General features: G+C 38.5%; 1 protein-coding gene and 1 non-coding gene across 3 annotated transcripts in view; both read left to right on the top strand.

Annotated features, from left to right (window-relative positions):
• Nucleotides 1-17,495, top strand: part of PLPPR1 (phospholipid phosphatase related 1) — a 316,568-nt gene that overhangs the window by 165,039 nt on the left and 134,034 nt on the right. The gene's annotated exons all lie outside the window — the stretch shown is intronic.
• Nucleotides 10,638-10,768, top strand: LOC111761882 (small nucleolar RNA SNORA18). Its single transcript, XR_002795121.2, has one exon. It is a non-coding gene; the product is annotated as a small nucleolar RNA SNORA18 (small nucleolar RNA).

The raw sequence follows: 17,495 nt of genomic DNA, 5'->3' as shown, positions 1-17,495 counted from the left end.
GGATGGGATTTCAACAAAATATAGTTGATAATATTTAAAGCCATGAGACAGGATTAAATTGTCAAAGGATTAAGTGTGAAAGGAAAGAGAATATCAGGGACTGAGCCCTGGGACACTCCAGTAAGAAAAGGTTGGGAGGAAGAGGATGAAGCTTTCAAAAGAGACAGAAATAAAGGTCCTGTGGAAACCAAGTGTAGCAGTTTGATACTGGATTATGTTTGTAAATTGGTCTGTTCCCCTGTGCATATTCGATTATATTGGATTCAGAGGTTTCACTTTTACTTGATTAAATAATGATTAAAGATTTGACTGAGCCACATCATAGGACTTGAGAAGGAAGAGAAGAGTTTTTGAGCTGGAGACCCAGGAAGTACATACACAGAGAAGCAGATATGGCAGAAGCCCCAGGAGGAGAGAGTGCCTGATATTCTACAGCTGACCTAGTAGAGAGACCAGAGCAGCTGGGAACCAGAGAGACGAGACTTATTGCAGCCTACAGCTGATATTGGAAGAACCTGGGACCATGGAGCTTTAAGAGGAAGAGGGAAGCCTGAACCCTTGCAGACGTCAGCAGCCATCTTGCTCCAACACGTGGCAACAGACTTCGGTGAGGGAAGTAACTTATGCTTTATGGCCTGATATATGTAAGCTTCTACCCCAAATAAATACCTTTTATAAAAGCCAACAGATTTCTGGTATTTTACACCAGCACCCCTTTGGCTGACTAATATACCATATAAAGAAAATATATCAAGACAGGAGTGACTTACTTTCAGATGCTACTGATAGGTCAAGTAGATAATAACTGACCATTGCCCAATGGAATTGGTAACATGGTGGTCATTGGTGACCATGATGAGCAATTTTGGTGCAGGAGTGGGGATGAAAGCATGATTAACATGAGAGAATGAGAGGAGACTTAGAGAGAGCAAACGCCTCAGCCTTGTTTCCCCAGAAAGCCAGGTCTGAGGAAAAGCTTATGTGCTACTCCTTTACTCAGGAGAACAATCCTAGGGAAATAGACTGAGGGAAAAGAGAGACATTGTAAGGAAGGAGGCAGAGCAGAAACGGGGATGTGCTACCATGCTTATCCCTGGTGGACATCAAGGGCAGTAGACTGCAACTTCTCCCAGAACTGCCTAGGAGGATAGGAAGGGAGAACTTACCTGCTTCTAGCTCCTCTCTTCAGTGGGTCAAAAGTTTCCCCAATGATGTTAACTCTCCCACACTCCTGGCATGCCCACACCTAGATTCTGAGCTGGTCTTCTGGTATCTCACACTTTGGTGTCAGGGACACCCCAGCACAGGCAGCAGTGAGATGCCATCTGGTAGTGCTGTCTTGCAGGTGGTCACTACAGAGGTGGCATCTGGAAAAAAACAAGTGACCAAGTGCCCCAAAGGCTGAGAAGATCTGAGATGTCACCTAAGTAGTGCCTGATAATTATTTTTCATTATAGATAGGTACCTCTTTTGAGGTGTTTTACTGCAAAGAAGAGCAAATGTATGGGGCAGTAGATGGTAGAAGAAGTTGAGTCAAGAGAGGATTTTTTTTTCTTATGGCAAGAATATATGAGAATGAACCAGCAGAGAACCAAAAATTAATGAGGTGGTAATGGGGATGAATTGCTGGAATGAGGTTCTTGAGCAGGCAAGAAGAAATGGAATCATGTGCAAAGTGAAGGATTTGGTTTTACTTAGGAACATGGAGAGTTCACGTGTACTAGAGGTGGGAAGGCAGAATACGTGGGGGCAGGTGCTGGTCTGTGGGAAGCTGTGGCAGTGGGAGTGTGTGAGTTTTCTCTAATCTTCCAGTATTCTTATAAGGCAGCTATTATCAGCTCATGTTAAAGATGAATAAACCTGCAGGGTTCTAATTACTTCTGACTTAGATGACTAAACCAGCTGGGAGGTTTGAAGGAACTTGCCTATATCCTCCTTCTCACCCAGTGACTGAGCTGGTATTGAGCTCAGGGCTGTCTGACTCCAAAGCCTGCTCTTCCCACTGGGACATTCAGCCTCCCTCTTGCACATTCTAAAGATATGGACTAAATCTGAAGTCTTTGGAATCCTGATCTGCGTAGTTTTCTGTTATGGTAATTTCAACAACTGTAACCTTTGTGTTATACCATGAGGAGCTGGTAATTCTTGCCTCCAAATGAGAATGCCAGTATGCCATCACGCTCAGCTGAGCAATTTTTTCACCATTTGATTATCACTGGTCTACCCAGATGCATGGTTTTTTCCCATTACTCCTTTTTACTAGAACCTGGCAAACCCCGGCATGGAGTAGTAAGTTCTCAGTAAGTGCTTGTCAAGGGGACTGATGGGAAAATTATTATTATTATTATTATGTTCATTCAACATTCTGAGGTTGACTCAGTCAGAGAACACCTACTAATCTCCACTGATGGTGCAGCAGTGCAGTGAAACCATGGCTCATGCCAGTGTTGTCTGTATCTTGCTCCAAAATCTCCTATGGTGAAAGGGAATTCCTCTCACTTCTTTTTCCTGTTTCCTGGGATCTCCCAATAGGGTCCATAAGAGGTAATTAATTACCATGTCATGAGGGCACAGGGACTTCCTGGCAGTGATTTCTGTGGGTGCCAGAGGATCTACTGACAGAAACAAAACCACTTTCTTCCAGAGAGCTGACATAAAGATAGATTGGGTATCTCTTTATTTTCTCTCTCTCTCTCTCTCTCTCTCTCTCTCTCTCTCTCTCTTTCACTCTGTCTCACACACACACATACACACACACACACACTTTTAACTTCATGTCTCCCCTTCTGAAAATCAAAAAACTTGGCCCCTGGGCAGCCTAGCTTTTTAAATTGGAAAATACAGCCTTGCTTGGCAGAACAGCAGTATCACAGCCACCCCGCTGCTCAGAACAGCTCGTGACATACATCCCTGCAGGCAGACCACAAAAGGCTGGCTAATGCCCTGGAACCACCCCCCAAAATGACTTTCCTTTGCAGCCACTTTAGAATTCTACTAGTAGACATTTCCTCTCTTCTCCAGCAATTTCTCACTCCAGACTTGATATTTTATCTATTTTTTCTTCTCTACTTAATTAATCATGCCCTTCTCTTACCTCCTTAGAAATCATGTGGTCCTGGAGATGAGACCCAGCACAAAAACCAAAGGGAAATGTAAAGGAACCTATGAGGAGGAGATCTGAGAGGGTGCTTTGCTTTCTCTTAAAAAAATAGCAAATGCCTTCCAAGCTGCTGCCATGCCATCAAGGTTCAAACAGGGATCCCACTCCACCTCTCCTCCCTGTTACCCTCAAAAAGGCAAAAACCAGACTGAAGGCAGTTCCTGCGTGGTTCTAATTACTTCTCACTTAGATGACTATAGTAGACCCTAGTACTTCTCCCTAACTCCAGGGGTTACCAACCGCCATAAAGGAATCTAAAATCCTTCCCTTGGCCTTAAATAGCTCAGCCCAGTCACCATTCTAGCCATACACTGTGCAGTTTTCCTTGGTGTCTCTTATGTGCTGGCCAAGCTCACCTACCCATAATTCCACAGATATGGGATGAGCTGTTATGTTTCATACTTCACTCTTGCCATTCCTTATGCCTGGAAGCCTTCTTCAAACACTTGGGTTTATTCATAGCTTATCTGTTCTCATAGGCCCAGCTCAAATAAAATCTCATCCACACAAGTAATTTCTCCTTCCTATGAATTCTCGTTGCCTACATTGTTATTTTTATAGATTCCACACTTCCTTTCTTCTGGGTTCTAAGCTACCTGTCATCAATGGCTGTGTAACTCAAATTTGCATCTCTCAATGCCTAATGTAAGGCCTTGCACTGAATAGGTGACTAATAAAGGCTTAAGGGGTGGATGTGTGAATGGGTAGAATAAAAGGGCACCTGCTTCTCAATGGCTGTCTTCAAAATAGTTTAGTAGAAGTCGCTAAAGTTTAGTAGAAGACCCTAGGAACACCAGACAATGGGCATTTTGCATCAGAAGGATGTGAGACACCATGTTAAATCAATAATTAATTCATTTCTACAATAGAGAGCCTGATGACATGATAGGTGTTTCATTATAAAGTTTGCTGTTGATAGCTGAAATTACTTTTGAAATTATATTTGAAATTTTATAACCAGAGCAAAATGGAAGGGAATACAAGTACTTAAGTATGTTTAAGAATAACAGTCACTACTTTTCAACTGAGAGCAATTCAACATATTCTCAGCCTATTTTTCCCCTATAATGTCAGTGAAGCCCAGCTTTCTCCAGAACTTTCCCAAAGGCTTAAACACTTCTGGTGTGTGTGTGTGTGTGTAAGCATGCATGTCCATGTCTCCATGTGTGAGCATGCTTCTGATTCTTGCTCCATTGCTTTCAGGTTTGAATTTAACGGAGCATCAAAATCTCATTTCCTCTCAGCTTTTCATTTTATTGAAGGAAACATTAACTCACTACTTTATAATTAAGGAAAGCTCTTTGTGCCCTTGTACTTCCCCAGCTATTTTTTTCCTAATAGAAAATTAGGGGCAAACAATATCAACCATTTTATAAAGAACGGAGCAGTGCCTTGCTTGTCTGGTGACTGTGTTTTCCCACCAGCAGATCTCCTGGTGGTGGACCACAGATGAGGCACCCCTTCTGCATCAGCTATTTTGACAATAGTGTGCTTTCTGATTTCCTCCCAAAAACTTCTAGGTTACCTGCAGTTTTGTGGTTGACATTATCCTTGTCCTGACTTATTCTTAAATGACTGTTCTCTAACAGAGAGAGATGGCTTACTTTTAGACAGATGCTGACTTTTTAAAAAAATTAACTTTTTATATTTAATCAAAACATAAACCTTTGAAAGCAGCCATCTTTTTTTTTTTTTTTTTGGTTTACAGTGAAAAAAAGACCTAAAGGTAGATCCAATATGATAATCTCTTCCTATTTTACATGTTGGAAGGGTTCTGGTTTACATTTTGATTTCTTTGTTTTCCGAACACTTTTGTTTTCACAGCTCTTTGGGTCCAAGGTGTGGTGGGGTTTTGCTAGTTAGAATGGGCAGAAAGGATTGAGCCAAGATTAAAAAGTCTGGGCACTAGGTCAAGAGATAAGAAACTGATCCAAGGCAGTTGTGAGATCAAATGACAGATCTGGGTAGTTCAGGCACGTTGTCTATGTCAGTTAACGTTGACTGTGTACCTACTATGTCCAGCATTGTGTGAGGGACTGAGGTTACCATGCAGAGCAAGACAAACATGGCCTTGAGCTCAAGGAGCAAAGCTAGAAAAGAAGACAATGGCCCAGTAAATATTATGAAGGAATACAATGAAAGTGTACAATAGAGAGACCTGAACCAGTCTGGGTGGTCAAGGAAAACTTCCCAGTGAAAATGGCATTTAATCAGAGAATTGAAGGAAATAGAGGCATTTACAAGGCAAATACAGAGGAGGGAAGTGTGTTCTAGGCATTAGGAGGAGCATGCAAGAAGACGCAGAGATGGAAAAGAGCTTGGTGCAAGAAGGATGGGGGATGGGCATGGGGTAGAGAGGACTGCAAGATGGGACTAGACTGGTGGGGTGGAGTGCTAAGGCTCTGGCAAGCTCAGACATGATCCAGGCAACTTTCTGCCTTTGGAGGCCCACTCACATGTGAGGGACTCAGCAGTAGGGACTCCAGGTAGCATGCAATACTCTGGTGTCAAGGCTCAACGTTGTCTTGCAGACTGTCCCTTCAGGCACAAGGCTGAAGTATGAACTTCATATTCATAGGCTTATTAGGACTCACTTAGGTGAACAGGGCTGCAGAGTCTCTAGTCACTGATTTGAGGTGGTCCAGGTTGGGATGGTACTTGAGGGTGATTCCTCAGATTTAAGCAGGTGATTTGACCCTATGGACCATACCAATGTCCACATAGCAGCCCCAAGGGAAACCCTGGGGAGTGGGGCAGGTATCCTCTAAGGGCCCCCAAATCCTGGGTATTTTTGCAAAGAGTTGTCTCAATTCTAGTTTTCCCTGGATGATGGTCCAGATGCTCTCTCTCTCTGCTGTAGTCTGGACCAGCACAAGGGTTGGATCATAGATCCAGATGGGAGAAATTGTATAGGGAAGATCTGGAAAGAAACAGGGCGCCAGTGCCACCCTCCTATTGTATATGGACGTTCACTCTGCCATTCTTCACATGTTTTCTTGTAGAGTGAAGTGTTTCTCTTGAAAACCCAAGTAGTACTTTCTTAAATCCCACACTATCTAAAGATGAAATCTGTTTTGCACTCACCTACAATCCCATTTGATTTGTTCTATCTCTTAATGTCTTTGTTGTTTTAAAAAAAAAACAAAACTTAGGTTTCCTATCTTTGGGAAATTAAATGCAATTTGTGATCCTGCTTGGGATGGAGCACTGGTTAGAAATGATCCCTAACAGGGCATGGTAGCTTAGGACAACCAAGAAAGCTAATACTGGTTTAACATGCATTAAAGGTGAGCTGCATTTGGGCATTATGGCTAACCCTGAGAACCGGGGAATACAAATGAAATGCCGTGACTCTCAAACTCATTTTTTCTTACCTCATAATTTTCCCTTTTCTGCTCCATTTCCCCTCCCCACCAATTAATATGTGGCATCATATAACATTAAGTCCTAGTTTTCCTCTCTTAATTCTAACCATAATCTCATTTCAGTCTTGAACCACACAAATTTTGAAGAACTTCTAGGAGGTTTTACCATGTTAAATGATGTAAAATTCATATCAGAGATGCCTTTGACATGCCCTGGGCCACAGATTTTGTTGTCACACACATTCACCTCCAGATCCCCACCTTGACATCAGGGAAAAGCACATCACTCAGAGGCCCAAAGACTGCCTATAATATTTTAAAGGTCTTCTGAAAAATAAAAAGAATCTCCATAAATATTCAATATCTATAATAGACAAATTTTAAAGATACATTGCTCAGCAAGGAGTACTTCCTAGTGCCACTGGATGAGAAATTTTTTCTGGATTTCTGGATGAGAAATGTTTTCATACTAGCTGTTATGGGTTGTGTTTATCCCTCCAAAACATATGCTGTTCTATGAACATGACCTTATTTGGGAATAGATCTTTGAAGAGTAACTAGTTAGGCCATGACCAAGCTGGAGTAGGGTGGGCCCTAATCCAATATGGCTGGTGTCTTATGAGAAGAAGAGGAAGTACCCAAGGAGAAGAAGGCCATGTGATGACAGAGGCAGAGAGGGCTGTTACGCACCTATAAGTCCAGGAACACCGAGGATTGTTGGAAACACTTGTAGGTAGAAGAGGCAAGGAAGGATCCTCCCCTAGATCTTCCAGAGGGCCCTGCTGACACCATGATTCCATATTTCTGGCCTCCAGAGCTGTGAGACAATAAACTTGTGCAGCCTGAAGCCACACAGTTTGTGGTAATCCATGACAATAGCCCCAGATAACGACAATACTAGTGTGTTTATTTAGCCAAAACCCAAGTATATCACCTAATTTCTGGTGAGTTAGGAGGAAGTTTTCCATGTTGACTTGAGGGAAGAGAAAGTATTCTTGGCTTTGTGTGAGATCCAGTGATTGCTCCCTCCAATTCTTTCCAGTAGTTTCTCTCCTGGGCCTTGGTTAGTGTCCTGCCATGAATGTGCTTAGCAGTTCTCTCCTGCAGATTTGAGGGGACCATATTTCCTTTTATTTTTCTATAAATCAACTATTTACCCATTCTTCTATCAAGTTGATAGTGTTTTCCTAATCCTAATATTAAGTTAATTTTATTTTGACATTAGTTTGATGTATTTTTTGACATTTTTAAATTCTTTTGAAAATCTAGACTGTTAAATATTAAGGTAATAAACACCTTATCCAAAGGTCTTTGAAATTGAATTCAACACTAAAATTCTCTGTGATTAAAAAATTGTGATACTATTAAAATATACACATAAAAATCATTAAGTAAAAGGCAAGCAATAGAATGAAAGAAAATATTTTCAAAACACATACCTATTTGAGCACTTGTTTTCAGCATATAAAAATAACTCTTACACCTCAAAAATAATAAGACAAACCACCTAATGAAAAAAACTGTCAAAAGTTTTGAATAGACATTTAACAAAAAGAAGATATAAGAATGGCTAATAAGAAGATGTAAAGATGCTCAACATCATTAGTCGCTAGGGAAATGAAAATTAATACCACAATGTGATACTATTGCACGCCCCCTAGAATGGCTATAATAAAAAAGATAGACAAAAACAAATGTTGGTGAGGATGTGGAGAAATGGGAACTCTCATATTAATACATTACTGAAATGGGGATGTAAAATGACACAAGCACTATGAAAACATTTCAGCAGTTTTCTTAATAATTAAACATAAATTTCCTGTATGTCTCAATAATTACTTTCTTCATTATCTTCTAAAGAGAAATAAAAATAAGAACGTCTGTACATAAATGTTTTTAGCATTGCTATGCATAATATTGGATATAACCCAGTAATGGGTGCAGCCAAAAATTGGAAGGAACTGAATTTCCACCAACTGGTGACCGTTGCATATCCATACAACGGAATACTACTTGACAATAAAAAGGAACATATTACTGAGACACACAATGACATGAATGAACTTCAAAAACCTTACGCTAAATGAAAGAATCCAGACATAAGAGACCACGTTTTGCATGATTACATTTATTTGAAACATCCAAAAAAGACAAATCTGCAGAAACAGAAATTATACTGATTAGTGGTTGCCTAGACTGGGTGGTAGGTAGGGGGAGGTGGTGGTGAGAATTAACAATAAATGGAAAGTGGACATGGCTCAAGCTTTTGAGTGCCCCTCACCCATGGGAGGTCCTGGGTTTGGTTCCTGGTACCTCCTGAAAAAACAAACAAACACACAAATGATGAACAGAACAAATGAAAAAACCAACTCAGGGAAGCTGATGTGGCTCAGTGCTTGAGCGCCAGCTTCCCACATATGAGGTCCTGGGTTCAATTCCCCATCCCAGGTACCTCAAAAAAAAATGGATATGTGAGATATTAAATGTATTCTAAAACTGTTTTTGATGATGGATTGCACAATTTGGCAAATATACTAAAACGTCATCAGACTAAAGTAGGCTTATTATTATTCTAATAATGGAAAATTTTGTATTATTGATATAAAGGTAGTGGCCACCAGAGGTTCTGAGGGTAGGGAGAGGGAAGAATAGGTGTAACACAGGGCATTTTGGGGACATTGAAATTGTCCTGCATAGCATTGCAATGGTAGATACAGGCCATTATACATTTTGTCAAAACCTACAAAATTTCGGGTGCAAAGCATAAACTATAATGTAAGCAATAGACCATGATTAGTAGCAGTGCTTCAATATGTGTTCATCAATTGTAAAAAATGTGCCACACTAAGGAAAGATGTTAATAGGGGAAAGTGTGAGAGGGGTAGGGGCTAGAGTATATGGAAATACCCTATATTTTTTATGTAACTTTTATATAATCTAAAGCTTCTTTATATATACACACACACACACACACACACACACATACATACACACATATAGTCAATGAATTTGCACACCTGAAATGGGTGAATTATACTAAATATAAAATATACCTCAATAAAGTTATTATACTAATTTTTATATATGGCTAGGTTGAATTTGGGACCAGAAGAATAAAAAATCAAGAATAAAGGAATTTTATATGATAGTCCAAAACTTGCCTAGCATTTGTCGTATTACCATTTCATTGCTAGTCTTTATTAATTGTATGGGGAAACCATCTGAATACTAGTTGTCTGATGCCTTTGCTTTATCTTGTTTTCTTTCCTACTTGGAAGAGATTAAAATTTAATTTTCTTTTCAGCCGTTTGGCATTGTGTTTATTTAATGCTAACAGGAAAACTCTTATAAGTGAATTCTAAGATATTTGTATTAAGCAAGGATGAAAAGAAAACAGTACATTTTTAACACATCAGCTCCATGTGTGTTCTGTGTGTGAATTCCTTTCTAACCATCGAAAATATCAGTTATTCCTAAAGTGCATTTGGTCAGCAGGGCCCACTTTGATTCTCAGCTTTGGCCAAACCAAAATACAGTAAAATAGAGATTGAAAACACCTCGGAAGAAAGGTGCAGTGATGAGTGCCATCTGCTGACTGGTCTGGAAATTGCATGGACAAAAACTGCTTTTTGTTTTCTCTGTACCCTAACTCCTGGGAGAAAATCTGTGCCCCATTAGTAAGTCCCTGGCCCAATTTTGATAACTTAAGATGGTCAACTTAAAGACTTAGAATAAGATGAACCAAATATCAAAGAAGAGTGTTGAAAAAAAAAAAAAGCGAGAGAGAGAAACTGGCCATCAGAGTAAATTCACCAACATATTCAGATGTCTAAACATCAGCAAAAAATTACAAGCCATACTAGGAAACAGGAAGATATGGCCCAGCAAAGGAACAAATCAAATATTCTGAAGAGGTACAGGATTTACAGCAATTAATCAATGAAAATCACACCTCTCTCCCAAATCAAAGAGTTGAAGGAAAAATGACTAAAGAGATAAAGGGTATTAAGAAGACATTGGATGAGCATATGGAACAATCTGAAAGCCTGCAAAGAAAAGTAACAGACCTTATGGGAATGAATGACACAATGGATGAGATTAAAAATACATTAGATGAGGTCTGTCCTGATAGGCTCTTTTCGTAGACCCACATTATTGGTAACACTTCACAGAGGAATGTTGATGTTTGACTTTACTTATAGAACTATTTGATAAGTCTGTGAGAATGAACTACAAGGTCATTGCTAACAGTGTGAAAGAGCTGATCAATTATTTTAAATCCTGTAGGTTTTGGAATATCCCACAGGACTCTCCTCATCTTGGATGTGGTACCTTAGGAGTGACTAAGATGAAGTCGTGTTGAAGTTGTCTGAAATTTTGAATTATGCAGATCCACCAATTCTGATTTTAAAGACTTGGAGTGAATAATTTGAAGAAATTAGGGTATAAGAATTCTAGTAAGTAGTTAGGGAGTTTCTGAAGCACACATTAGTTTGTCCACACACAAGTAGAGATAAAAAGAAACCCATCTGAAAGAATTATGAAAAGGCTGACTGGAAACAAATTGGGATTCTTTATAAAAAAGCTATCTTGGGAACTGGACTTGGCCCAGTGGTTAGGGCATCCGTCTACCACATGGGAGATCCACGGTTCAAACTCCAGGCCTCCTTGACCCGTGTGGAGCTGGCCCATGCGCAGTGCTGATGCACACAAGGAGTACTGTGCCAAGCAGGGGTGTCCCCCGCGTAGGGGACCCCCATGTGCAAGGAGTGCGCCCCATAAGGAGAGCCACCCAGCGCGAAAGAAAGCGCAATCTGCCTAAGCATGGCGCCGCCCACACGGAGAGCTGACACAACAAGATGATGCAACAAAAAGAGACACAGATTCCCGTGCAGCTGACAACAACAGAAGCGGACAAAGAAGACGCAGCAAATAGACACAGAGAACAGACAACTGGGGTGGGTGGGGGGGAGGGGAGAGAAATAAATAAATAAATAAATCTTTTTTTTAAAAAAGCTATCTTGAAGATAAAACTTGTTCAAGATCCAGAGGAACAAAGTTGACTTCTATAATTAAACAGTGGAATGATCACATGTTGAATTGCATAATTAATTTTTTTTTTAACTTTTAATATGCTACGCTTCAGAATAATACTCTTCACACTGAAGAAAATTGGCGGGGGGACTATTAGAGGCACATAAGAGCAGGTTTGAATTTCTTGAGACATTATTAGTATTTTGAAGACAGAACATCTCAACTGGAAAAGACAGAAGAAAAAAAAAGAAAAGAGAATGGAAAAATGGAAAAGGGTCTCAGGAAATTGAATTACAAAATGAAACACATGAATATACATGTTATTCGTATGCCAGAAGGAGAAGAGAATGGAAAAGGGCAGAAAGAATATTTAAGGAAACAATGCCTGAAAACTTACCAACCCTTGTAAAAGACATAAATATCAATATCCAAGAAGGATAATGAACACCAAACAGAATAAATCCAAACAGACCTACCCCGAGACACCTGCTATTCAGAATGACAAATATCAGAGATAAAGAGAAGATTCTGAAAGCAGCAAGAGAAAAGGAAAGCATCACATGCAAGGGAACCTCAATAACTTTAAGTGCCAACCTCTGATCAGAAACCATGGAGGAAAGAAGTGGCATGATGTATTTAAAGTGCTGAAACAGAAAAACCTCCAGCCAAGAATTCTGTATCCAATAAAACAGTCTTTCAAAAATGAGAGTGAGTTCATAGTCTTAGAGACAAACAAAAACTGATAGAATCTGTTACCAAAAGACCAAAATTACAAGAGATACTAAAGGGAGTGCTGGATACTGAAAGGAAAGAAGAAGGATGTGAACTTGGAGAAGAGTGTAGAAATGAAGATTATTAGGAAGGGTAAACTAAAGGGTAAAAATACAGACAATAGTATGATTTGACAAGAGAACCAAAGTTCAAAATGGATGAAGTAAATAATGCCTTTATGGTAAAAACACTGACTGATAATGGCTTGAACTCCCCAATCAAAAGACATAGACTGATAGAAGGGATAAAAAATTATAAACCATTGGTATGTTGTCCACTACAGACTTACCTCAGATGTAAGAACACTACCAGGTTAAAAGTGAAAGGCTGGAAAAAGATATTCTATGCAAATAATAATCAAAATAGAGCTGGAGTAGTGATACTAATATTGGACAAAATAGATTTTAAATGTAAGGGATAAAGAATATCATTATATATTAATAAAAGGTCAATTCATCAAGAAGAAAAAATGATACTAAATATTTGTGTGCCTAACCTGAGTGCCCCAGGATACATGAGGAACACATGGAAAAGCTGAAGGAAGAAATAGATGTCTCTCCTCGTGTTTCAGTATTGATAGAAAATCTAGACAGAGGATAAATAGAGTTTGACTAATATGATAAATGAACTAGACCTAGCAGACATTTATAGAGCATTACACCCCCAAACCAACAGACTATGCATGCTTTTCAAGTGTTCATGGTTCTTTCTCCAAGAGAACATATATTGGGTCACAAGACAAGGCTCAATAAATTTTAAAAGATTGAAATTATACAAAACATTTTCTCTGATAATAACAGAATGAAGCTGAAAAACAATAATGGAGCTTTCAAAAATTTTTATTATTATTTATTTCCACCACCACCCCCCCACCACCCATTTTCTGCTCTCTGTGTCCATCCATTCACTGTGTGTTCTTCTGTGTCCACGTGCATTCTTGTCAGTGGCACCAGGAATCTGTGTCTCTTTTGGTTGTGTCATCTTGCTGTGTCAGCTCTCCATGTGTGCAGTGCCACTCCTGGGCAGGCTGTGCTTTTTTTGTGCAGGGCGGCTCTCCCTGCAGGGCACACTTCTTGTACATAGGGCTCCCCTACACAGGGAACACCCCTGCATGGCAGAGCATTCCTTGCCCGCATCAGCACTGCACGTGGGCCAGCTCACCACATGGGTCTGGAGGCCCTGGGTTTGAATCCTGGACCTCCCATATGGTAGGCGGACACTCTATCAGTTGAACCAAATCCGCTTCCCTAATAATGGATTGAAAATGGAAAATTCGTAAGTATATGGAAGCTAAATAACACACTGTTAAATAATCAATGGGTCAAAGAAGAAATTGTAAGAGACTTCAGCAATTATCTTGAGACACGTAGAAATGAGAAGACAACATATCAAAACATGGGTCACTGCAAAGGCAGTGCTTACAGTAAAAAAGAAGAAATAGCTAAAATTAAAGATCTAACTGGACACCTAGAGGAACTATAAAAAGAATAGCAAACTAATTCCAAACCAAGCTGAAGGAAAGAAATAGTAAAGATCAGAGCAGAAATAAATGAAATTGAGAACAACAACAACAAAAAAAACAAAATAGAGGGAATCAACAAAACCAAAAGTTGGGTCTTTTAGATAATCAACAAAATTGGCAAACTCTTAGATAGATTGACAAAGAAAAAAAAAGAGAAGACGCAAATAAAATCAGAAATGTAAGGAAGGACATTACCACTGACCCCACAGAAATAAGAGAAATCATAAGAGGATACTACGAAAAACTGTATGCCAAAAACTAGGCAATGTAGACAAAATGAACAAATTCTTAGAAACACAGGAACCACATACACTGACCCTGGAAGAAATAGTAGGCCTCAGCAAACCAATCACAAGTGAAAGTAGTCATCAAAAACCTCCCCAAAATGAAAACCCCGGGACCAGGTGGCTTCACAGGTGAATTTTACCAATCATTCAAAGACAATATAACACCAGTCTTGCTCAAGCTCTTCCAAAAAATTGAATAGGAAATAACTCAACCAAACTCATTCAGTGAAGCCAACATCACCCTAATACCAAAAAGAGATAAAGATAACTACGAAAAAGAAAATTCCAGACCAATATCTCTAATGAATATAAACCCCCAACATAATGCTTGCAAACTGAATCCAAAAACACATTAAAAGAATTGTATACCACGATTAAGTGGGTTTTATCCCAGCTATACAAGCGTGGTCAACACAAGAAAATCAATTAGGATAATAAACCACATTGATAGACTGAAGAAGAAAAATCATGTGATCCTCTCGATTGATGCAGAAAAGGCTTTTGACAAAATTCAGCACCCTTTCTTTATAAAAACACTCCAAGAGATAGGAATAGAAGGAAGCTTTCCCAGTATGATAAAGCCTATATATGAAAATCCTACAGCTAGCATTGTACTCAGTGGTGAAACCTGAATGCTTTCCCACCGAGATCAGGATAAAGACAAGGATACCCACTGTCACTATTGCTATTCAATGTTATGCTAGAAGTTCCAGCTAGAGGAGTTAGTCTAGATAAAGAAATAAAAGGCACCCAAATAGGAATGGAAGAAATAAAACATTCAGTATTCACTGATGATATGATCCTCTATGTAGAAAATACTGAAAAATGTGCAACAAAGCTACTAGAATTAATAGACAAATTCAGCAAAGTTGCAGAACACAAGATTAATATGCAAAAATCAATAGCATTCCTATACACTACTAATGTGCAACCTGAGGAGGAAATCAGGAAAAATCTTCCATTTGCAATAGCAAATTAAAAAATTAAATAGGAACAAACTTAACCAAGGACATAAAGGACCTGTATACAGAAAACTACAAAACATTTTTGCTTAAGAAACAGAAGACAACTTAAATAAATGGAAGGATATTCACGTTAGTGGATTGGAAGACTAAATACCATTAAGATGTCAATTTTACCCAAACTGATTTACAGATTCAATGCAATCCCAATAAAAATCCCAACACCTTTATTTGCAGAAATGGAAAAGCCAATAATGAAACTTATCTGGAAGGGTAAGGGACCCCAAATAGCCAAAAATGTTTTTAAAAGGAAGAATGAAGTTGGAGGACCCTCACTTCCTGATTTTAAAGCATATTACTTAACTACTGCGGTAAAAACAGCATGATACTGGCATAAAGACAGACAGATTGACCAATGGAACTGAATCAAGAACCCAGAAGTAAATCCTCACATCTACAGTCAAGTGATTTTTCACAAGGCCTTTAAGCCCACCCAGCTGGCCAGAGCAGTCTTTTCAACAAATGGTGCTGGGAGAAACGGGATAGCAATATACAAAAGAAAGAAAGGACCCTTATTTCACACCTTACACCAAAAAATAACTCAAAATGGATCAAGGACCTAAATATAAAAGCAACAACCATAAAAATCCTAGAAGAAAATGTAGGAAAACAACTTCAACACCTTGTGGTAGGTGGTAGTTTCTTAAACCTTATACCCAAAGCATGAGCAACAAAAGAAAAAATAAGTAAATGTGACCTCCTCAAAATTAAACACCTTTGCACCTCAAAGGTGCAAATGGGTGAAAGGCAGCCAACTCATTGGGAGAAAATATTTGGAAATCATATATCTGATAAAGGTTTAATATCCATGATATATAAAGAGATCATACAACTCAAGAAAAAAAAGACAAACTACCCAATTTAAAAAATGGTCAAAAGACTTGAAAAGACAATTGTCCAAAGAAGAAATAAAAATGGTGAAGAAACACATGAAAAAATATTCAACATTTCTAGTGATTAGGGAAATGCAAATCAAAACTCCAATGAGATATCAGTTCACACCTGTCAGACTGGCCACTATTAACAAGTCGGAAAATGAAATGTTGAGGAAGATGTGGAAAGATAGGAACACTTATTCACTGCTGGTGGGAGTGTAGAATAGTGCAGCCACTATGGAAGACTGTTTGGCAGTTCCTAAAGAAGTGAATATAGACTTGTCATGTGACTTGGCAATACCACTACTAGGTATATACCCAGAAGAACTGAGAGCAGCAACATGAATAAACATCTGCACGCTGATGTTCACAGAAGCACTATTCACGATTGCCAAAAGGTGGAAACAACCCAGGTGTCTACCAACAGATGAATGGATAAGCAAATTGTCATGTATACACATGATGCGATATTATGCAGTGATAAGAAGTCATGAAGCATGTGACAACATGGATGAACTTGAAGGACATTATGTTGAGCAAAGCAAGCCAGACACAAAAGGACAAATATTGTATGATTGAGCTACTATGAACTAAATATATTATGTAAACTCATGGAATTAATAATTAGAATATAGGTCAACAGAAAATAGAATGAGGGTAGAGAATGGAAAGCTAATGGTTAATCTGTGCAGAATTGGTTGAAAGGTTGTTTATAAATCTTGTAAATTAATGGAAATAGTAAGAGCACATCATGCGTTTGTCACTAGCAGAGCTGTTTTATTGGTCTGATAGTGGTTGAATGGGAAAGCCTAAGGGCATATATAAAATCTAAAAAATCTAACATGGGACTGTATAATATTGTAAAACCTCATGTGAAATACAAATATGGGAGATATTGCATATATAAGACCATTTTTACAAAATAATATAAATAAACTAGAGAGAAGGAAATAGATATGTAGCTATGTACAGCAGGGGAAGCATAGAGAGATTGAGATGTGATGGATTTTGTTTGTTTGGTTTATTTTTCTTTTTTTATTATTATTACTGGAATAATGACAATGCTCTAAAAATTACTGAAGCGATGAATGCACAACTATGTGATTATACCGAATACCACTAATTGTACACTTCGGGTGGATTTATGCTTTATTAATATGTATCAATAAAATTGATTTGTAAAAAAAATAGAATGTGAAGTAACAGGTGTATTGTGGGTATGTATTTTGTAGCAGCTAAGAGCCTATTTCAATTTTAAAAATTAAGTTGCCCAAAGCTTAAATAAGTAAAACACTATATCTGTTATGAATTTATATAATGTTACATGGAAACCATATATATTATGTTAAATTTGATTGGAGAAATTTTTAATTGATAAATGAGAAGTTGATTTTTCAAAAAGAGAAGGAAAAATATTTTAAATCTTTCATTCTGGAAAAGGTAAGAAGGGCTTTATAAA

This window comes from Dasypus novemcinctus, chromosome 8 (assembly GCF_030445035.2).
Source record: "Dasypus novemcinctus isolate mDasNov1 chromosome 8, mDasNov1.1.hap2, whole genome shotgun sequence".
NCBI classification, from domain to species: Eukaryota; Metazoa; Chordata; class Mammalia; order Cingulata; family Dasypodidae; genus Dasypus; species Dasypus novemcinctus.
This window is presented reverse-complemented; position numbering and strand designations above follow the sequence as displayed.